Source organism: Chanos chanos, chromosome 9 (genome assembly GCF_902362185.1).
Source record: "Chanos chanos chromosome 9, fChaCha1.1, whole genome shotgun sequence".
Taxonomy (NCBI): domain Eukaryota; kingdom Metazoa; phylum Chordata; class Actinopteri; order Gonorynchiformes; family Chanidae; genus Chanos; species Chanos chanos.
Window position 1 is genome coordinate 16,716,760 of NC_044503.1, and position 23,197 is coordinate 16,739,956.

Sequence of the window (23,197 nt, forward strand, 5' to 3'; positions counted from 1 at the left end):
ATCATTACTATATATGCATGAATATTAATATTAATCTTATAAAGTAAAGAACTGTATTTCATCATGTTTGTGTGTGTACGAATAATGACCAAAATAAAGGATAGTCTTAGCTAAACAAGGAGTATAAGAGTATAAGTTGAAAGCAGGTTTTTACACACTGTGTGTTTCCTGAGTTGATCAGGCAGCTGACTTCTCATCCTCCTTTTGGTTGTGTCGAGAAAAAAAAAATGCTGCCGCGTTGTTTTTAGAACAGACAAGTGTTCTCCGTTTGACAACACTGCGTTTCTCAGCATTGTCGTGAGAGAGATGCCAAGTCTGGGGTGAGATAAAGTGCAGCGGTACCTGGCGTGATCTGACCTTAAGTGTCCGCCGGTTTACCATATCGGAGATCCTGCATGCCAGAGATCCAGCGCGGGCTTCCTTCATGGTGACAAGCCGCAGCGGCAGCATGGGGTTAAGTGTCTCGCTCCAGGGCACGCCGGCAGTGTCAGGAACCTTGACCAGTTACTCTCCGCTATCTGTCTCTCTCTCTTCAGCCTAAATCAGGAATCAAACCAAAAGCCATCCAATCAGTGGTACTGTGTCCTGTTAGGATTAGGCTACTTCTCCCCCCTCACGGTTCACCTTTAAACACTTTATGACACCCTACAAATCCAGGTCTGTGGACGAAGTAGTAAAGAAGAGCAGCAGTGGTTTGTGGAGTGGTGGAAATACGTCTTACAGCAGCATGACTCATCCATCACTCTGTTCTCATCAGGTGGACAGGCACATCTCTGGCACACGCTAAAGAAACACACAGGCCCAAGGGTTGGTTTACCACGGTGAGGGGGTCTGGTAGCGCTGTCATGGTGTGTCCTGGTATGGTTTAGGGTTAGCCAGCCAATTAGAGGATGAGATGAACACAAAAACACCCTGAGTGATGACCAGACCACGTCCTGTGGCAACACATTTCAGTCCTGACGGTGTATCCCAGGATGACCATGCCCCCATCCACAGGACATGAGTAGTCACTTAATGGTTTGATGAAGGTGAAAACAGTGCAATCCATAGTCCATAACCATCTGTCATCAGATCATAACCCAACTCAACACTTACGGGAGAGTCTCTGGGACAGCCTCTTATACCAGTATGATCCAGTGAACTGAACTGAACTGACGTGTATTGAACTTAAAGAAAATGATGAGGGCACACAGTGGTGTGTGGATGTTTGTGTGTGTGTGAACACACACACACACACATACACACACGTGCGCACACACACACACACGTGCACACACACACGTGCACACACACACACAAATAACTCCAGGACAAAGTTTTCTGGGTGAGGAATAAGTTAATCTGGCCCTTTAAAAGCCCATGGCAGGCTGGTTGGTGCACTCACTAGTGACACTGCACAACGCCATGTAAGATGGAGGCTACCTGTAAGCTCTGCCCTGCATCTCAAAGTTTACTCTGTCTCCCCCTTAACAGCTGTGTGTGCAGACGCCAGCCGCTAGTAAACAATGACCTCTGAACAGAGCGGGGGGCTGGGGGCACAGGTTGTTGTGTAGTTAGGGTTTTTTTTTGCATATTTAGGATAATGAATGACTGGAGCAACAGACTGATATGTATATGATAGAGAGGGGAAGAGAGCGCTGAGTCGGCCTGTTCTACTCTTCATGTAATGACTGTTTTAGATGCTCAACACACAGTGAAACTCTGGCAACACTGCACAACACATACACACACACACAAAATGACACACACACTGAAAATACAAAAACACTTACGTGCTGCCTAAAGCTCCATAACAGCAGTGTTTTGGGTATTTCTCTTTCACAGCAGTAAGACTGCTTTGTCTCTCTTTTGTTCTATCTGATGTCTCATCTTTCACTCCAGCCTGAGGGAGCTTGGCCTTTTTTCTCCCCCTCTCTCTTTCACTCTATCTATCTATCTCTCTCTCTCTGTCTCTCTCTCTCACACACACACACACACACACACACGCACACATACACACAACACGTGTTGTTGTCCTTCTCTCCTGTTCACTCTCCCTCCCTCCATTTCTCGTCATGGTGGAAGCTAACAGGTGCTTGTTGCTGTAGTTCCTCCAGTGGCTGTAGCAGTGTGTGTGTGTGTGTGTGTGTGTGTGAGTGTACTGGTGGTGCCTGAAGGAAAAGGACACTGAGTGTGTGAATATTCTCCCCCCGTTTTACAGACGGCCGTTGTTATACTGTGCAGTAAATGTCAGCATGTGGCGGAGAAAGTCAGTCTATCTCTCTCTCTCTTTCATTCTCGCTCTCTCTCTCTCTCGCGCTCTCTCTCACTCCCTTCATCTCCCGTTCTGTCCTCACAGCTGCTGCTTCCTAAAGCAGAGTTAGCCCTTATCCTTCTCCGCCCTCCCTCTTTCTCTCCCTCCCCCCACCTGATCTCTGTCTCTCTCTCCCTCTCTCTCCTCCTCCTCTTCTACTCTCTCATTCTTCAAATCCTCTGCCGACTGTCAGCCTCTCTGGAGCGTACTCTTTCTTTTATGAGCTCGCTCTCTCGCTCCTGATTCCTGTGTCTGCTTTTTTTCTCCTCCTGTCTCCTTCGCTTCTTTCTCTCTCACTGTCTCCCTTTCTCTCTCTCTTGGTCTTCGTTCATCTGCCGAGCGAGGGGTCATTGTGCGGGACACATTTTTTTTCCCTCTGTTTGCCGTTGACACAAAGAGAGGATTACCGCTTGATTGGAGAGGAACGTGCGAGTGAGGCTCTCTGCATTCTACTGCTCTCGTTTCGACATCCAGGCAAGTAACTAGTCTGATTTTAGCTACACAGATGCTTTAGAGTAAAGGTTTCAATGTAGTTTTAAAGGACCTTGTCCATAAATGCTGCTTTAGTGGGAAGAAAAAGCTATGCTGTTTTATTTTTTCAGCCCTTTTGTGATGCTGTACGGTTTGGTGAAGGCTGGTTCTATGGAGAGGCAGTAAACACAGAGCTACCACACTGAAGGTTTTATTGGGAGAGATACAGACCCAGTGAAGAGCTGCTCTGCTTTACCAAAGCCTGTTTTTTTGTTTTTGAAAAGCTATATAGGTCTGATGGAGCTGAATTTGATGTAATAATAGTTGTTTGCTTTGGTTAATGTTGCGCTGATTTGATAATGGCTGTGTTTAGTGTCGTAATGGCTGTGTTGGTTTGGTGAGGTTCTACTGATTTTACGAGGGCTGTGTTGGTTTGATAAAGCCTGTGTTGGTTTGATAAAGCCTGTGTTGGTTTGGTAGTACTATGTTGTTTTTCTTAATGGCTATGTTGAATTGATAGTGGCTGTGCTGATTTGGCAATGCTGTGTTGAACTGATAATGCTGTGTTGATTTGGTAACGCTGTGTTGATTTAGTAGTGCTGTGTTGATTTGTTAATGGTGTGTTGATTTGATAATGGCTGTGATGATTTGGTAATGCTGTGCTGATGTAGTCATGCTATGTTGAATTAATAATGCTGTGTTGATTTGGTAGTAACTGTATTGATTTGGTAATGCCGTGTTGATTTGATAATGGCTGTGATGATTTGATAATGGCTGTGATGATTTGGTAATGCTGTGCTGATATAGTCATGCTGTGTTGATATAGTAATACTGTGTTGAATTAATAATGCTGTGTTGATTTGGTAGTAGCTGTATTGATTTGGTAATGATGTGTTTATTTGGTAGTGGCTGTGTTGATTTGGCAATGCTATGTTGATTTGATAGTGGCTGTGTTGTAGAGCCCAACCGATACAGGATTTTTAAGGCCGATACCAATTTCGATATTTGAGGATTTAAAAGTCTGATGATATTGGCCAATATTCTTCTTTTTCTTCTTCTTCTTCTTCTTCTTCTTTTTTTCAGAAACACACAACATAAACACAGATTTTCCCTAACATTTGTTATGTGTAGCTATTTAAGAGTCCTCACCAAGATAGCATGACATAATGCAGTTTAAAAATAAACTTGTTTTATTGTCATAAATAAATAGCACTTTGAGCAAAAGCACAACAAAATGTATTAAGGTTTTGATAAATAACGCAGCGAACTGATCCAGTGACCTAGAGTAAACACTGCTGTTGAATGCATCCAATACTACATCACTGTCTGCAACAAGGACTTGCGAATTCGGGATTTCACACTACACGTCTGAAAGAGAAGATAGATAACTTCATTTGGCTATCAAGCCATGTTAGATACTTGTTAAGCTCACGCTTATTTACATGTCTCCCCTGGTTTAATAATTTCCAATGCACCAAGTGCCTAAATATATCTGCGACATGCGAGTCGCAGATATACTTAGGCTACTATTGCTTCATTTAGGCAGAATGAGTTACACGCTATAGTTTAACCGCTCATTAACATTAGCAGTCTTCCATTGATAAACATGGCATTAGCTAGCTTTGTGGGTAACCTAATTTAGCAATGGACAGCTTTATAAGCAGCTGCAAGCCATGTTGCCAGAAAATTTTTAGAAGTGACGAGGGAGAAATGATAAGACCGTTGTTTGTTTACTCACTAGAACTTCCACACTGTTTCATAAATAAACCTACAATCAAGTTTGCCAACAGCTTAGCCTACACCACTCAACTACCATAACGTTAAATGTAATTTTGATGTTTGACTGACAGTACCGGCTTTCGCGTTACTGCAGCAAAACCAGGTATGGCTAACATGAATGTCATAACATGGTCGAAGGATCCACCTTCCTATTTCTTTTTTCATTGTCATTTATCGGCCGTTACAAATGCCGATACCAATTTATCTGCAATTAGCTTACATCTGCCGATAATGTCGGCACGCCGATTTATCGGCCGGGCTCTACTGTCTTGATTTGTTGTGCTGTGTTGATTTGGTAATGTCGTGTTTGTTTTATAGTGGCTGTGTTGATTTGGTAATGCTATGTTGATTTGATAAAAACAGTGTATGTTTCATAAAGGCTATGTTAATGTAAGATCAGCTATGCTGGTTTGGTAATAGCTTTGTTGGCTGATAAAGGTTGTGTTTGTTTGATGAAGGTTGTGCAAAGTTGACTAAGGTTGTGTTGGTTTGGTAGAGGTTGTGCTTGTTTGATAAAGGCTGTGTTGGTTTGATATGGAGGTTGTGTTATGTGATTAAGGCTTAGATGGTTTACATATTGTGGTTATTTGACAATTGCTGTGTTAGTGTGAAAAAGCTCTTCTAATTTGATTCAGTCATATTGACATGTGAAATGCTATGTTGATGTATTTTTGTTGTAACTGCTATGGTTGTAATTGACTGACTAATGATTATGTTGATTTGTGACATGGGACTGTCCTCAATGAGTAAAAGCTGTTTGGTTTTAATTTTGGTTTGGATGGTTAAGAGTGTGTTGGTTTCTTCCAGACTGTAATGATTAGGTTATGGCTCTGCTAGTTTGTCTTGCCAAGCAGTTGCACATTTGAGATTGTGATGAGTGTGTGATTAAGTAACGACTGCTTTAGTTTAGCCAAGGTTGTGCGAGATTCGTAAACACTGCCTTAAATTAGCCTGTGCTGGTTTATCTGAGTGTGTCAGTAGTAGCTGGTCCAGTAAAGAAATTGATGTGCTGATTTGCATCTTTAGTTTAGTAAAGTTAGAATTTTTGTGCTGATCTAGCAGAGAATAGCATATTTTCCTAATATTAGTTCATTCAAAGAACCATATGCTTCCATGGAAAACACTGTCGCAGGTTAGTATTGTAATAGTCTCTCAAAGGGTGTTTTGTTTTTGTAAATATTATTGTTTATTTGAATCTGTTTTGGTTAAGTTAAATTGTAAAGGTTTATTAGAGAGCACAGTAATTTGTATGTTTTTTTATTTGTTTGCCAAAAAGCCCACGTTGGTTTAAGAGAGACTGTCCCACTTTATCACGGGGTTCATCAGCCCAGTATAGTTTACATCTATCAGTTATATATATCCACACATTTATATATGTATGTGATATGCAACACATGCAATATCCGTGTAAATATTGTTATGTTATGGTGTTACGGTGCTGCCCAATAGACATCATAGTTTTCCAATTAAGGAGAAAAACAGGATCAATCTAATCCATATTACAATAGTATTTCAATTATTTTCACATAATTTATCATTGAAAGATGTGTGTGGAGGTTTAGATTCACAACATGAATGTATTATAAAATTTTTCGATGTGCAGCATAGTAGGATTGGCTTTCACACAGAGAGTGAGTTTCAGGTTTGTTGGTACAACTACAGACGTCATTAGTAAAAAAAAAAAAAAATAAAAATTACATTTTTAGCTTGTGTTTCGTGGTAAGACAGACTCCAGTGACAGCTTCCACTTTGTGATGTCATAATGGGGCGGAGCTCCGGATTCATTCCTACAGGCCTCTGTGTTCTGAGCATTATTGTCTCTGCTCAGCTCTCAGACACTTGACTGAGTAAACCGAGGGTCTGATGATGGGCCGGTCGGGTGGGGGCTGAGTCAGGTGTGCTTCCGCTTTGTTTGTCTTTCATTGGCTCTAACGCCCCTCTGTAGTTATGCCCATGTTCCACTTTGTTTGATTTCTCAGCACATTTACGAGTTGTTTATGTAACATTTTTTTCAGATGTATGTGACAGAGAAATACTTTTGTGTTTCGGCATATTGCACACATGCGTTTTAAAATTTGAGCTGTGCTCGTTTGTGCGTGTGAGTGTTTGTGTGTGTGAGGTCGTTGAAGAAGTCAGTCTAGAGCACTGTAGACTAATGGGGACATGGAGGGGCATATCCAGCCCACGAAGGACAGATGGCTAGTCCTCTCTCTCTCTCTCTCTCTCTCTCTCTCTCTCTCTCTCTCTCTCTTTCTCTCTCTCTCTCTCTCTCTCTCTCGTTTATCTAATTCCTCCTAGTGCTTTGTGTGATGTCCAGCAGCACACACTGAGTCTTTTCACAGAACTGAGGGAGCCGGCTGCAGCTTGTAACTAAAGTGTGTGAGTGTGTTGGGGAAGGGGGTGGGGGTGGGGGGGGCTGTGGGGACAGGGAAGCAGGTTTTTTGTGAACAGGAGAGGAGAGGAGGAGGGGTCATTCAGAGCAGAAACCATAGAGGTCAGGTCCAGATGCTCCCGGAACAAAAGAGTCTTTCTCAGGAAATGGCAGGGGGAAGCGTGGCACTTGCCATTGTGTGTGTGCGTCTGTGTGTGTGAGAGAGACAGACAGACAGACAGACAGAGAGACAGGCTCTCTGCATTGTAGGGTACTCTTTTACATTTCTGCTTTAATGATCAGCATCCTTATAAACATCTCTACACTCTATGTGTACCTGTGTGTGTGTGTCTGTGCCTGTGCGTACTGGTGTGTGTATGTGTGTGTGTGTGTGTGTGTGTGTATTAGGAGTAGTCATACTCGAATCGGTCAGTCTAGTGTAGTAGAATGGTTCCCAAAAGCTAAAGCTGGCTGTCTGTTTGACACAGGAAACTGGGGGGAAGGAGGGGTGACTAGAATGAAGTCTGTAGTGAATAGCAATGGGCACAGACAGGTGCTGACTAGACCCCCTCACACCCCCTCCCCTTCCCCAAACCACTACAGATCTTTCCCTCCCAGTAGCTACTGGAACAACCTTCCCTTCTGGTCACTGAGGAAGCAGTGACTTTGGAAACCAAATTTTTGTGCACTCATGTTATTTGTCTCCTCTCTCTTAGCTTTTGGGAGTGTGTGGTCATTTTACTTAAGTGCTCGATGGTGGTGATGGAGAGATGCCACTCTCTCAGTTCATGGAAAACGTGGAAAATGTTTTTCTGTTGCTTTTTTTCACTGGATGACTTCAGAATTATGTCAGAGGCTTAGCTGGTTACAGCATTGACAAAATGCAATACAGGAAAATTCAGTTCACACATACATACAATCCCTGGCAGTCAGCATAAATGTTGAGTGAATTAGTACCCATATCCCCAATTGACAGATAGATAGACAGATAGATACCTCAGTCATGAAGTCACGGTTTGCCACAACTTCAGTCATGACTTAAACAAAACAAAACAAAAAATATTCTGTCATGCATTGCTTGTAGCCCAGAGCACACTGGTCTTTGGTGACATGGATGAAAGCCTAAAGCTTATACCCTTCGTGGTATGGTCAGACATCAGGTTACGTTCATTTATACATAAATTTGTTTTGGAATAAATTCATTTGAATGCACATCACTAAGTGTGAGGTTGGTGGCAGAAAATTATCCCAGCATAACCCTAAAAGAGCACGTGAAGGAGACCTAGTGTATGATTGATCTTGGATGAAGAGAGAGAGCGAGAGAGAGGGGAAAGGGTAATCCTTTCATTCCTATGAAAACAATCAAAGGATGGGCTGGAATGATTCATTCTCTCGTCTAAAAATATCCATCCCTTGTTTTTTTAGCCTTTCCACTGTTAGGAGCCAAGGGACATCTCACACTCTGTGTGTGACCCATTTTTAACACCAGGCTTTTGGCCTTATGCTGCAAGAAAGCCTGTCTACATCCGAGTGTGTGTGTGTGTGTGTGTGTGTGTGTGAGCGCGTGTGCATGCACATACATATCTGTCTGTGTGTATGCATGTGTTGGTGTGGATGTGGGTGTGGATGTGTGTAAGAGAGTCTGAGGGCATGTGTTTGTGTGTGTGTGTGTGTGTGTCTGCCTGCCTGTGTGTGTGTGTGTGTGTGTGTGTGTGTGTGTGTGTGTGTGTGTCTGCCTGCCTGCCTGTGTGTGTGTGTGTGAGATGCTCAGATTTGTCCACAGAGAGTGTGACATATTTAAATACTCAGGCAGTGGCTAAATGAAGATGACATGGTTTCTGTATTTACAGACTGTGATGTCCTCTACACTCAAACACACTTTCCACTCAGGAAGAAAATTAACAGTCACCAATAAGCCCACAAAGTCCTGGACTGCTTAGCCAATGAGAACACAGAATGAGTACTGTGTGGGCCACGTATGTCTGTGTGTGTGTTTGTATAATTACCTGTTCATCATTCCACCTCATGTGGAAATGTAAGAGTCAGTATGTATAGAGAGGGTAGAGTGGAAGTAGAGTAAGAACTCATTATCTGACAGACAGAGTCTCTGGTGTTTTTGTGACATGACATTCAGGAGACATCAGTAATGTGAAGGCTTCAAATATTCAAATAAAAGTTTATAATCTCTGTCAGAGACTGAATATACACAATCAATACCCGGTAATTTATTTTCCCTCTTTCTGTTTTTCCTCTCGCTCTCTCTCTCTCTCTCTCTCTCTCTCTCTCTCTCTCGGCTGAAAGAAAAGATGTGTTTATAATGGTGGATTTGCAAGGACATGTGCGTATTAAAGTTTCACATTATCTCCAGCTGAAATCTAACATATAAAACACAGGGCTGGAGTGTGAACCCAGGCTGCTCTCAGGGCCTGATTCTGCCGGTGGTTTCTTCATTGATTATATTGATTATAGACTGTTCATTTAAATGATTAAAAGCCATTCTTTTCAGTGGAGTCTAAGAAAACAGGAGTCCAGGGCTAATGCTACTGTGGGCTTAATAGGATTCTCTCTCTCTCTCTCTCTCTCTTTCTCTCTCTCTCTCTCTCTTTCTCTTTCTCACACACACACACACATATAAACATGATACATGATACACATACGTAAGTCGTCTGGTTGAGATGAACATATGTGTGTATGTGAGTCACTCAAGCTTAGCCTTCATACGAGGCAGCCGCACTGGTGTACACTGTGCTCTGTGGTTATGTGTGTGTGTGTGTGAGAGAGGGGGGGGGGGGGGGGTTGGGGGGGGAGAGAAAGCAGTAGACCTACAGATACGGTAGAGGAATCAAAGCAGTTGCATGAAACACCTCCTTTAGACGTATGCCGAGGGACAGCAGCAAAGATCGCTACGGCAGCAACAGTCACCGCGGCAGCAACAGTCGCCGTGGCAGCAGCCCAAAGGTAACGCTGACAAACCTCTCAGCCATGCTTTAGCTTCCGGGATTAACAGAGATGTGAGTGGGGGTGGGGGAGACAGAAAGAGAGGGATAGAGAGGGAAAGAGAGAGAGAGAGGAATATTGCTATGCATTAAGCTGCAATCCGTACTCTAGCACTGTTTGTGTTCACGCTGTGGTGTGATATTGATGAGCTGTGATGCGGTCCGCTGTGATGGCAGAGCTCTGTGTGCGTGCGTGTGTGCATGTGCGTGTGTGTGTGTGTGTGTGTGTGTGTCTGTCTATTGTTGGCGGACACTGAGGCTCATGGACGGCGGGTAGCTGGAGGTGGGAAATGAAGCAAGCTGAATGATGCTCTTCTCCTTTCTGTCATTCTCTCTCCCTCTCTCTCTCTCTCTCTTATCCTCCCTCCTCTGTCTCTCTTCTCCTTAGTCTTTCTCACTCACACTATTTTCACCTTTATTTTTCTGCTTTCATTTTGTTTTCCTGTGGTGAGAGGGACTGAGCAGTAAATGATGAACCAAAAGCCTGGATTCTATAGAGTATTCGGCTTTTGGGGAATTAAGTCTAGGGTTGTGTGTGTGTGTGTGTGTGTGTGTGTTTTCTCTCTCATTTGTGGCTCTCCTCCATTTTTTTCCCATGCCTCTTTCCCCTTCCCTTCCTCCCTGCCCCCCTAAAAACTGAAAAGAGGGAAGGAGGGAAGAGAGCAGGAGAGAAAAGCAGAGAGCCTCAGCTGTGAATGTGGTGGCACTGGCTGAAAGAATGTCCTGTTGTGTGTGCGACTGACCGCATTGTGTGTGTATGTGTGTGTGTGTGTGTGTTTGTGCGCGCGCACATGCATGTGAGTGTGTGGCCTCTTGTTGATCTCTGTTCAGCCATCCTCCAGACAAACTGAGCTGGAAAACCTGTGAAAGAGAGGGACTGATGCATGGCTGTATCAGGTGTAGCTGGCTGTAGGTTGCCAGAAAGTGAGAAGCTTTATAGACACCTCAGTAAAGAAGTCCATTTTTCTCAGTTCACACTGCTGAATCTAAGCAAGACTTTTTACCAATTCACATAAATTACTTTAATTAGGACCATAAAAAGAATAACACATGTAAAGAATTATATTGTATGTATAAATTACAATGTGTGAATGAAATGTTTCACTTTTTTTTCTGTCGGAAAGGTGCTAAATTTGGCCCTGCTGAATTTGAGCTGGCCTAGATGAAGTATCTTGACATTACAGTTATTATAATCCAAGTGTGTTGTTAACATTAGCTAACATTAACTTGTTACCCAGCTAGCTATCTCTTAGCAAGGCAAAAAACAATATGTGGTCTGCTTGATAACTAGTCACAATTTATTTGTAAATTATTGTCCATACAAAAAATGTATTGCTATTGTTGTTGTTGCTAATATAGGTAAGTGAAATGTGTACCATTTTTTGACTCTTTGGAACGGCCAGTTCCTTGTACCATTGCTTCCTAATGGTAGTAAACTGGGAGTTAGCCACCACTTCTGCTCAAATGGCAGTTTGGTAGAACGTTTGGTACTCCAAGCTATTTCCCAAGATTCACAGTCTGTAACAGTGAAAGAGGTATGTAATTGTGCTGGTTATGGTCAGATGGGAGTCAGATCCATGTGCCAAGGCATGTACCATGTTGTGTCTCTTCCTGTGGAGAACCATTTCCTGTGAACTGGGTCACTGTTTGATTGACTTTACTTCACTTACAAATTATACTCAAGTGCTGCTCTTGTGCTGGCTTTTCATACCATACTGCTCAATAACTCCCACGTAAAATCCCTCCCACTATCTCCTCAGCTTGCATTCAGACTTCGCTCCTCAATTTCGCCGAGCACTTTGGAGCACAGACCAGAAAACAACCGTTCAGCTTCCCCTAATGAAGGCTTGTCCACAAATAGAAATAAATTTAAACAGGGGTGGAAAAAGTATAAGCAGAAGTGCTGGTACCAAAAAAATGTACCGGTACTCTAAGGAGAGCTAACATATTCCTCCTGAAAAATACTTAAGTAAGAGTAAAATAGTCATTCGTTTACAATTTACAAAAACAGTTGTCATTTTACTCTACTTAGAGTACATTTGTTTAGTAACAGTACTTGTACTTTTTCCACCCTTGAATTTAAATAAACAGAATAAAAAGCATATGAACGATGATGATTAGTGAAAAATTTATTTTCCATTAGAATGCACGTTAGGTGTCAAAGCTGCTAGACAAGAACATATACAAACTGTTTAATTTTGTTCCAAAAAAATGTATATTTTCTTTAATGTGTGAGTGTGCATGGTGCAATTGCTTTTTGGACTTGTTGTGAATATTTGCTTTGGAATATACTTTGAATAATATGCTTTTTGAAAGAGAAAGCTCATCATCTTTTGTTTTTCACGAAACTGCACATCTTCCTCCCAACAGGCAGAACTGTGTTTTTCTTCTTGAAACTTTCCATCAAGTTCAGCCACACAAAATAACTCATATTAAAATTTCACTCGTAGCATCTCGGAACGGAGAGACTCAAACACTGGAACAGTTCACAAAATCAATTTTTTGTGATTGGTATTCAGTTAGTGGTCTTTCAGGGAGAAGAAAGTTTTACTGTGTTGTCTGAGCAGAGTGTGCTAAGGATCGTCTGAGATGTACTTTTTATTTAAGGTAGAAACAAAGGCCATTTCACACTTTGTGTGATTATTTCATGGAACGAACTGAAACCCATTGCAGAAATTTCATTCATCAGTGTTCGAATGTCTTTCAGATGTCTGAAATCAGATGCACCCCACCCCCATATCAGTTGAATTGTAATGTAAGGAAGAAGAAGAGCTTGTTGAGCACAGAAAAATGTTCTGGTTACTGCTATTGCTGGTATCCTTGAATGTTAGCTCTCTGTTTCAATGAAGATCAGTGGGATGTTGTTCAGACACTTCTCTCCTCAAGATTTCTTTCTCTCTTTTTTTAAATAACACGTTTCAGAGTAGCTTAGAAAAGTAATAGCCATATGAAGAATGCTTACAATGCATGTTAGCTATATTTTATATGATATGGAAGGCCATGCAAAAACGAGCACACTATCCTTCTTCTTAACACACACACACACACAGCCACTGATGGTGTAGTGAGGTGATATTTGAAACTCTGTCGCCTGCCTGCTGTCATGGGGCTAACATGCTGGAGCTCTTTGTCTGACAAAACACAGCCAAACATCTGTTGCTCTTAACCCCCTAATGACTGCTTATGAGTGAATGTCTGTGTGTGGGTGTGTGTCAGTGGGTGTGTCTGTGTGAACGTGTGAAAGAGAGAGAGAAAGAAAGGAAGAAAGAGAGAATGGTTTGAGGTTTGAAGCGCTATATATCACATACTGCTGGAGTGCCTGAGGAGTGAAGCCACTGGTTTCTCTGTGTATTTAATACACAAAAAGGGGAAGTAACAAAACTAACGAAGCAACGTTGCTATGAGGACAATTAAAATGAATGCAAATTGTTGGTCATCGTACAATGTATCACAGCTTGAGCCAGAACATATTGTTAGTAAGCATTACTGTCATCCACACTGGGCCACCACACACGTCCAGATGCCCTGTGGTACCTGCAGCTGTCATATAGGACACCATCAATCCAAATACATGACACCTAAAACCACCATACATGCATGGCCGAATTTACACAATGGTTTACCTGTCTACAGGCACATTATCCAGGTATGTGGCACACCTGGACTGGCACTTTGTAGCAAGGAGATATATCAGACATACTCTATCCTGCCACCCCAAGCAATTATCCGCCCTGTCCTGCCCTGGGAGACAGAATCCACTGCCTCCAGTCTGTCCACCACTGGGGTCTCAACTCGGAGGGAGGGCAGTGGTTTGAGTTCAGGTCAAGGCGCCTGAATTATGCATGTCATAATTATCCATTCCCCCATAAACTACTATCATCTGCACCATAGAGTGAAATGCACAGGCTAATCTAGGAGCAACCATGGTTATGGACAATTTGAAGTCAGTGGTCAATAGGTCCAAGGTCTGAAACCACAGCACCTTCGGTTGGGCAACAATGCCTGTGATCTCAGCTTGGAGATGCATTGAGAATCTGAAGAACTGAGCCTCTGTAGTTCCTACTACTGTATGATCAGTGAAGAGCCTGTAATGGTTGAAATTTTCAGCCTGAATCTTCGCGAGGGGCATACTCAGATCAGCATATTCAAATCAGACGGTTACATCACCTACCAAAGCTATGCTGTCAAGCATGAGCATTGTGTCCAGTCTCCTGCAGATGCCATGTGTCGTGGAGACCATCTCCGAATGCATTATCAAAAGAGTGGTCTGGGTAGAACAGTAGAGAGTAGGTCACCTATTGTATTGTGTCTCATTACAGAGGAGGTTTACACAAAGGGACAGTGTCACAATATATGCAAATAAAATTCAGACCTGTCAGAATAAAACCCACAGGCAGCATACAGCTTGCTTTACTGCCTTACTACACAAGTCACAGGTGGAGTATCCACTGGAACAGACCTTGAAGGCCATGATGAGTGATGATGCCTCTGGAAACTTCCTCCAGGGTTGGCCAGCTATGCATTACTATCCTTTGAGTTGAAGAGTCCAGATATCTCCACACGTTAGACCAGAGAGCTTCTCCCACCTCGTTAATTTCTCACAATGCAAATCACTCCAGGTGAGACGCCTTTGCTTTCAGCAGGACAGTGCTGTCGCTGCTTCCTTCCTTCCCCGCTACCTTGACCTTTCAGGGAGAATGCTGCTGGTTGTCCCCTATCACCCACAGAACTGTCTCACCTGCATAGAGCGGAGGACACGCGCCTGCTCTGGGTGCCCCTAGGCCCCCACCGTGGAGCTTGCGTGAAGTAGTTGGTCATGGATAGACTGCAGTAGGTAAGCCGGTCCTTCACGGCTTTCTGGATTCCCCCGCCCAGCGACTCCAGCGCTGCTGCTTGGGCATTGTATTGATCTGCCAGACACAGGAGCTGTGGGGTAAGATTAGGAGCAGCTGGGTCAGATGTACAGTGTCATACATTAACTTGTTTTGTGTTTGTGAGTCTGTTTGTGTGAGTGTGTTTGCACCCTTATCCCCCAATGGTTTGTGCTGAAAATTACCAAGGGAAAATACTTTCCTATTCAGTACTCAAACAGTCATCTACTTATTGTTCATTCACTGTTGTCAAAATGTGTTTTAGTGGCTCTTAGCATAATATGTTTTTCTGAATTCTGGCATTGTTTGGCATGTGAAGATATGATCTTCACTACTTAATTTTATTCCCAAAGCATTTGTTTTCAGGTGTGTTTGTTTACAATGGGTCAATATCTGTTTTATCACTATTCATACCTTTTGTAATAGACTCAGTGTACTATTCCTATTTTTTTTTTTTTTTACAGTGAGCCACGTGAACAGTCAGTCACATGAACAGACAGTCATATGAACAGTCAGTTATACATAAACACTTGCGTAGTCATGTGGACAGTCATTATCTGTTGATAATCAGTTGTCATTTTCACAGCTCATCTGGAGGGAGGGAGGTGACAGGGAAAGCATGTAACACTGCTCCTGGTGTTACATACTAGCTCATGTACCTTTGGCTCCAGGGCAAATCGCTTCCCAGTCAGTATTTCTGATTCTTCAGCCACATGTTACCCCTAAAGCCTTTCTGGACATGTAGCCCTTCCTGATTATGTTTTTTTCCCCCAATTTCATGTGTGTACTTGACATTCAACTAACAAAAAGCAAAAAAAAAACCAAGCTGATCAGTGTCCAAGTCTAGTTCTCTCTCTGATCTCTTACTCCGCTGACTGTTTGTAAAGCATCATACCCTGAATCAGCTCTACATCAGCTGGTGCAGTTTTTACAGATATGAGCTGTTCCTACCGTGTAACTGTCCGTGTTAAGTGACTGTCAAGATTTCAGTCAAAGAAAATACTAGCTTAGAACGTATGTTAATGTTATCAGTATGTTAATGTTATCTGCTTATGTGAATTAATGCCAAGAGTACAATATTAGCACCTGTAGTAAATCTGTTTTCGGAGTAATGAAGACCTGATGCATGGACAACCATGTGCTAGTTATTAGGGCCAAAGACAAAAATCTCACTATGTCATACATCATAACTATGCTATGACCATAATGTTTACTTGATGTTTGTTCTGATTTGATGTCTTTTTCCAGTATGCATGAATACGTTTTGCACATCATAAACTCAGCCTATTTTTTATCCACCCTTCCGACTTGGTCTCTGGCATCTAAATGGTGTTAGTGGTTCTAGGAGAACGTTTTGACGTGTTGTGTGGAATTGGTGTGTGTGTGTGTGTGTGTGTGTGTGTGTGTGTTTTAAAAATACAAAAAGAATTATTTTAAAAAATCGGTCCTCCAGCTCTCAGAAGACGGAGAATTTGCATAAACATGGCTGAGATTCTTGGGTAGTTTGTCATGCTGCCTCTAGTTGTGCAGAGATCTTCTAGAACACAGTAACTCTGGGTCATGCTAATCAAATATTTAACTGGCCTCATCTTCCAGAAAAAAAAGCAAGCTGTCTGTCTCTGGCAACACTGCTCCCCACAGACAGATCTGCTGTGCTACTCTGGGGGGACATAAAAACCAAATTTCGCTGGCACTGATGAAGAGATGCGGACTCTGTAATTGGTTTCGATGTTCACCTGCACTTCAGTAAGATAAAAAAGGTGCAGTTTGGTCCTTTGATGTGGAATTAGAGGAAGGCTGAGATTCACTCTTCTGTTCTGGGAATAGTTTGGCAAACTTTCTGAGGCAATGTGCGAACTGCATGAACTCAGAATATTCAAAACAGCATAGATTACATTGACGTTTTTGGCCAAATGCTGTAGGTGACCTGGTTTTAGATTTTAAATGAATAGGCATAGTAATGTGACGTTCTTGTTAAGCTAGCTCTTGAAGAATTTGATTGAATGTATCCTGCATTAGTGATCAAAACAGACCATAAGAGATCTTGTCACCATGGAGATGATGATGGTTACCACTGAGAACTGCATTCCTGTCAGAGTGTACATTTTTTTTCCTTTGGCATAATGTGTGACGAATATCTTAAACTCAGGTTGCATTCTCGTCTTTATGGTCAAGTGTAAATTCAAAAATGAGAACACTGATTTTTTTTTTTTTTGTAATCAACATTGGGTCATGCCAATGCACTAATGTGTCAATATATCCAGCAATAACTTCATTTCAAAAACTCCACTTCCCACGATGCACTGTGGCACGAGTGAGAATGTAGGTCGCGCAAGGGTTCCTGAACTGTGCGGGTACATTCTCATTCACTCTGTACTATTAATAGTGTGTGTATGTGTATCATGTGTACGCTATCCATGTTTCTTGTATTGCATTTTACAGCATGGGTTTCATCCAAACTCCCATCAGCCTTTAAAAAAATAAATAAAAAACTTGATTGGCTCTGAGTTGTGCACCAAAGGCAGCTATTTTTACGCTGAATGTGTAATGTGCCAGTGGTAGCATACAACGTCTTGTGCAGTATAGATTCCCACGTGCAATTTTTGGCAGTGGAGTTGTCCTAGATCAGAGATTAATAGTGTATATGACTGGGTGATGCCAGCACATAATTCTACACAGTACATAGACTGCAGAACATGCTTAAATTGCATGTATTTCTGTGCGGACCGAGGGCCAGATTTCATAATAATTGTAGTGGGGTTTTTTTAAACTGAGCGCTGTGATACACGGCTAGTGGAGGTGTTTGGGATTGGTCAAGGTAATGCGGCCGTCATTTTGACATGTTTTTGTTATTTAATGTCCATTTACACATTAACATATGCTAATGATGTCATTGCATCTGGCCCTGAATGTTTGACCTCAATACGATGACGGTCTGTGCCCACTGACAGATCCGTATATATATCTTTTACAGAAACAGATCCCAGGTTCTAAACATCTGCCATAGCAACAGAAATAGGTCCTTTCTGAATGTCTTTCATTCAAATGTCAAATCTTTCCCTCTTTTAAAATCAGAAATATAAAAGTGGACATTTTCTTTACCATTATACTTTCAGATGTCTGTTATAATAAGGAGAATTATCTTTTTAATCAAAAGTCTTTTTTCATATATTGGTATTTATGTGTATGGCTCTGTAGCACTAAGTCTCTAGCGCTGGAATGTGAAGTTCATTGTTTTTTGTGACAAGTTCTAAGCTCTGACAAAGAAGCCCCCTATGAGTCTATTGAGAGAAACCAAAATAAGAGACTGGTAGGATGTCGATTTTGTTTGGAATTCTTTTGTTGGGCTGTGAAAAGTATTGTTTGTGTATATACAAAGAGGGTTTTTGAGTGAGTTGACAGGTTTTTTTGAGTGCGCAGCCGGATAGAAAACGGTGTCGATGACAGAGGACAGGATGGCTTCGCACAAGATCAGGAGCACCTCACACCTGCAGTCACGCGCCTATATACACGTAAACATCAACTGATTTAGACATGATACAAAGGCTAAACTGACTCACCGTGTTTATGAGAGGGTTGGTGTGTGTGTGTGTGTGTGGGGGTGTGTGTGTCTTTATTTGGCAGGGGCATACACTCGCCTACTTTTACCTCTTCACTTTCTTTCTGTATCTCTCTACCTCTGCCTTTCTCTTTGTTCATTGTTATTAGGTCGTAAAAATGTCGGATATTTTTCCCCTCCATTCAGCTAATATTCCATTGTAATTCAGTGTGGCACTCCCTCAGTACAAAATGATTGACCGCAATGTTCACATAGATACAGCATATGACGCAATGAGGGTGGGTCCGCCCTCAGATGTGTCACGGCCAATGAGAGCAGAGAATGGAGATTTGCATATTTGCCTGGTGCTGGTGGAGAGAGAAGGCGGGGCAGAAGCAGCTGGGAGTACAGCAGCACCTAGACAGAATGTTTTAGTTTAATATGCGTTATACACCATGTTTTCACTTTCTTCTGGTAACCACACTGTCAACAGAAAAGTATTTTGAAATAAGAAAAAAAAACACAGTGTCAGTTGCAAATGACGTTTGAAATGAAAACATCTGGTGTTTTGAAGGAAAGCATGAAACTGCGACACTTTAAAAGCTTTTAGCGTAATGATTCTGACACTCTTATGGTCATCATTCACATCACTGCGATAGTTTCTTTTCATCTAAAAAAAAAATAAATGAAGGCTTATTTTTGTGATATATCAGTGTGTTTTGATGACTTTCAGTCTGAAAGCCCAAATGACATTTAAAAGCAAAAAAAAAAAAAAAATACAGACAGACAGACAAAAAAAAAAATATTAGTTTGTGAACTGCCACCTATGTTGCGCTACACAAGACCAGGTCAAACAGTGCCCAAACAAAGAGCGGTGCCAGTCCTATAGAGTCCCATACAGAATCCTCTTCAGCTGTGTTCAAAAGTCTGCCACCATCAGGAACATGGATGCACTCAAGGTTGTCTGTCTGAAGCCACATTCATTATGGACTTTTTTCTTTTTTTTCTTTTCCTAAATTGGTCCTTACAGTTGTGACATAAATATGTGGAAGATACTGAATTAATTCAGCAGCCGTGGGTCAACGTTACATCTTAAAATATTCAGGGGTGAGTCAAAGGTCATGGATTAGCCAATGAGAAACTATCAGTGAAAGCGTGTGTGTGTGTGTGCTTCGGCTTTAGAAATGTGCCATATCTTGTTTTGAATTTATTTTGTGTTCGTTTCTTATTCCTTTACGCATTGGTTGTGAAATCTTTGAAAGGGTGTTTTTCTCTGTTTTTTTGTGTGGTAGTCCATAGCAACGGAACAGTATGTCTGTCTGAGACAAGCTTGTCTCACTGATCAAGTATAAGCTGTTTTTTTTTTTTTTTTTTTTTTTGCCTGTTGGTGATTTCTGCTCTTAGAAAGGCTTTGTTTACTGCCCAGACACTCCATGTTTGGCATCAGTGTCTCTGTATGTCCATCCTAACAGTATGCACCAGGTTTGTCCTTGTGTTGTATTTCTGTGCTAAAATTTTCTCCTCTTTTCTTGTTATTAGTGCTTGTTAAACATGGCAGGACTCTCTGTCAGTATGTCTCAGACAGAATGTTGATTGGCTGTCTCTGGTTGTCGTAACAACCGTCTCACATACATGTTCAGTTTACATGATTCCTGAGCATCTTTTTACAATGCTGTTGTCATTATCAGTTTCATAATTGTGTCGTAGTGTGTAAGGCAGAAATTGACAACGTTCAGTAGCATATCCTGACCTGCTCTCTTAAGCCACTGTTCGTGATGCAGAAATGCTAGAAACCCTAAGAAGATATTTATTATAATACAAAATGGGTAAATAACTGATTTTATGCTGATTTTATTTTAAACTTATCCTCTTGACTTCACAAATGCCTTTTACGGTTGTCAAGATCCATCCTATAGTAGAAGATGAAGGATTAAGTGAAAAAAAATAAAAGGTTGGCTGGTAACGGAGGGTATCTGTGTGCTCTGTGACTAGCAGCTGGATGGTTTCTCTGTGCAAACATCCACACTGACCTGCAGCCATCAGCTATCTGCTATGATTGAGCATTCACTGGATTCACTTTAAGTAGAAAAGGGGATTTTTCAGCTTAGAATTGATCATCGCGTGCTGTGACTTTTTGTTTTGTTTTTTTTTTTTGGTGAGGGGCAGCGAATGAGGTGGGGTGGAGACTATATCACATCAGGTTTTCCAGTTAGCAGTCCTCGTTCACAACAAGACAAAGAGGAGGATCATGCGTGTTCTGTGTACTTTACGAAAAAACACATCATCATTATACAGCTGAGTCCATTAGTTCTGTAAACAGTGCTACCATAGCCCTGCACATCACAAAAGGCAGGACCAGAACCCAGGACCAAGGTACCTCTTTACTCTCTCCAAGTCTTAATGGCTTCGAGCAGGAGTTTAATCTTAATCTTAAACTTCCATAACACAGGTGAAAACAACACAGGTACAAACAACTAATTCTGTAGTGTAGTGCAGCAGTGTGATGCTACACAGCACTAAAGTATTTACTGTATTGAACAGTGATTTGTTTCATTTACCACCTTTTGATTGTGGTGTTTCTAGAAAAATCTGTCCACACGGAGTGACGCACATGTTGATATTTGCCACATGTCACCCGTGTGACCTAAACATCAACCTCAGCTTTAACCTCACCAGCGGCCTAATCCTTAGCCATGCCGGAGATGTAATGCAATTAAAGAGCCAGGGCCCTGCCTGGATAAGGGAACAGTGTTAGAGCGAGTCCACAGCTCCTAACCTGAGCCCCAGAGTCCTCAGATACAGGCTAAAGCAACCTGACAACCAGGATACAACCTAGTAATCGGTTGACACGCTGCGGTTGTTATACAACCTTCCACTGACACAGTGGTTACACAACTAATTAGACAGGACTCTAATGCTTTAATGTGATGGTTGACAGAACTGTATCCATCTGGGATGCAGCTGACTCAGAAAGTGGTTCACAGCAGAAAAATCTATGACAAATCTATGTGCTGAACTGGCCTTGGATAGGCTAGTGAAATAATAAAGTGGAAACTATGTATTGTAACCTTTCCTTTCTTTCATTAAGAAAGGAAGTACAGTGTGTCTTTGGGCAGTATCACTGAAGCATTTCTTATGAAATACAGTCTGCATTTAGACCAGGAAGGACACCCCCCCCCCCCCACACACACACACACACACACACGAACTGTCTCACACACACACACACACACACCTCTTTTTACTTCTGTGTGTGTGTGTGTGTGTGTGTGTAAGTCAACCATTAAGACCAGGACATTGTTTCTCTCCTACTCTCCTGTCTTGGCCTGGTATAGTGTGTGTGTGTGTGTGTGTGTGTGTGTGTGTGACATTAATGTTAATGACTCCTTAAGACACAACAGTCAGGGACAGTGCTTTTGTCTTTTCTGGGTTTCTTTTGTTTCAGGACTATTCACTCTCATAGATTGGGGTCAAGCCGAATGGAAACAACTGAGTTTGAACAGAAGCTCCGCCCTCTTACTGAATCTTAACGGTCCTGAATAACAATAGTGGCTGAGAGGCTGTGGCCCAAGACAAAGGGAAAAGCCATAATTAAGGAAAAAGGATGTTGTGTGTGGGGAGGGGTCTGAACTAAGGGTACTTGCAAGAACCCTACAGACATGCAAAAGAAATGGACACAGTCATAGTGGAACATCAACGGACTTGTTTCCTGGGAAAGAGTTTCACACTAATCCTGAACTGGAGAATGTAAAATTAGACCAGTACAATTCACAGTCTGTGTTTTAGAGGCAGGGTCTAGTGAGCAGAGATTTCACTGTGCCGGTCTATGGGAGTGGATTCAATGCTGTGTGCTCAAGTTACTGTGTGACTGATAATGTGCTCCTGTTTAAAGGAGAGATGGACTAGGACACAGGGAAAATTGTGCTCCTGTTTAAAGGAGAGATGGACTAGGACACAGAGAAAATTGTGCTCCTGTTTAAAGGAGAGATGGACTAGGACACAGAGAAAAATGTGCTCCTGTTTAAAGGTGAGATGGACTAGGACACAGGGAAAATTGTGCTCCTGTTTAAAGGAGAGATGGACTAGGACACAGGGAAAATTGTGCTCCTGTTTAAAGGAGAGATGGACTAGGACACAGAGAAAATTGTGCTCCTGTTTAAAGGAGAGATGGACTAGGACACAGAGAAAAATGTGCTCCTGTTTAAAGGAGAGATGGACTAGGACACAGGGAAAATTGTGCTCCTGTTTAAAGGAGAGATGGACTAGGACACAGGGAAAAATGAAAAGATTCAGACTGTTCTGTCATATCCCCTTTCATTTTTTTGCACACAACTTTAACTGTTATGATTTTGGATGCAGCACAGTTTTGTTTTGTTTTGTTTGTTTGTTTGTTTTTACAAAGGATGAATATTTGAAATAAAGTATGGTTGCCATAAATCATTAACACTGTGTTAATGCTTGCTTTCTCTCTGCAAGTGTAGAGCTTGTTTGCTTCTCAGCGTACTCAACATGAGAAATATACAGTGATGTGCTGTGGGTCAACAATAAGTATTCCAACGTCAGTCCGTCTGGTTCTGTAGCTCTCTGCTGTAACCCGAGAAAGCCGACACGTGTTCTTCGTTAAACACTATTGACAGGCGTATATGTGGGAGTGTGGTACTGTCCAGCTGGTGTTGTAGCAGGTGCTTCAGTTGTGTCGCCAGAATTTTGTGACTGGACCTCAAACATATGTGAGTGAGCTGAGGACACACGGACGCAGCTGTTTTGTGCCGTGGAGTGTGTTTTGAATTAATCAGCTCAAAGTTTGCAGCTGTAAGCAGTTGTTGTGCAGGCTGGACACAAGAAAAGCTCATCCTGTCAAAACAAGAAAGAAAAATA

At 42.0% G+C, this 23,197-nt stretch overlaps 1 protein-coding gene across 1 annotated transcript in view; it reads left to right on the top strand.

The window, feature by feature from the left end:
- The window catches only part of magi1a (membrane associated guanylate kinase, WW and PDZ domain containing 1a), a 97,485-nt gene that overhangs the window by 28,249 nt on the left and 46,039 nt on the right, over positions 1-23,197 (top strand). The window lies entirely within an intron of this gene.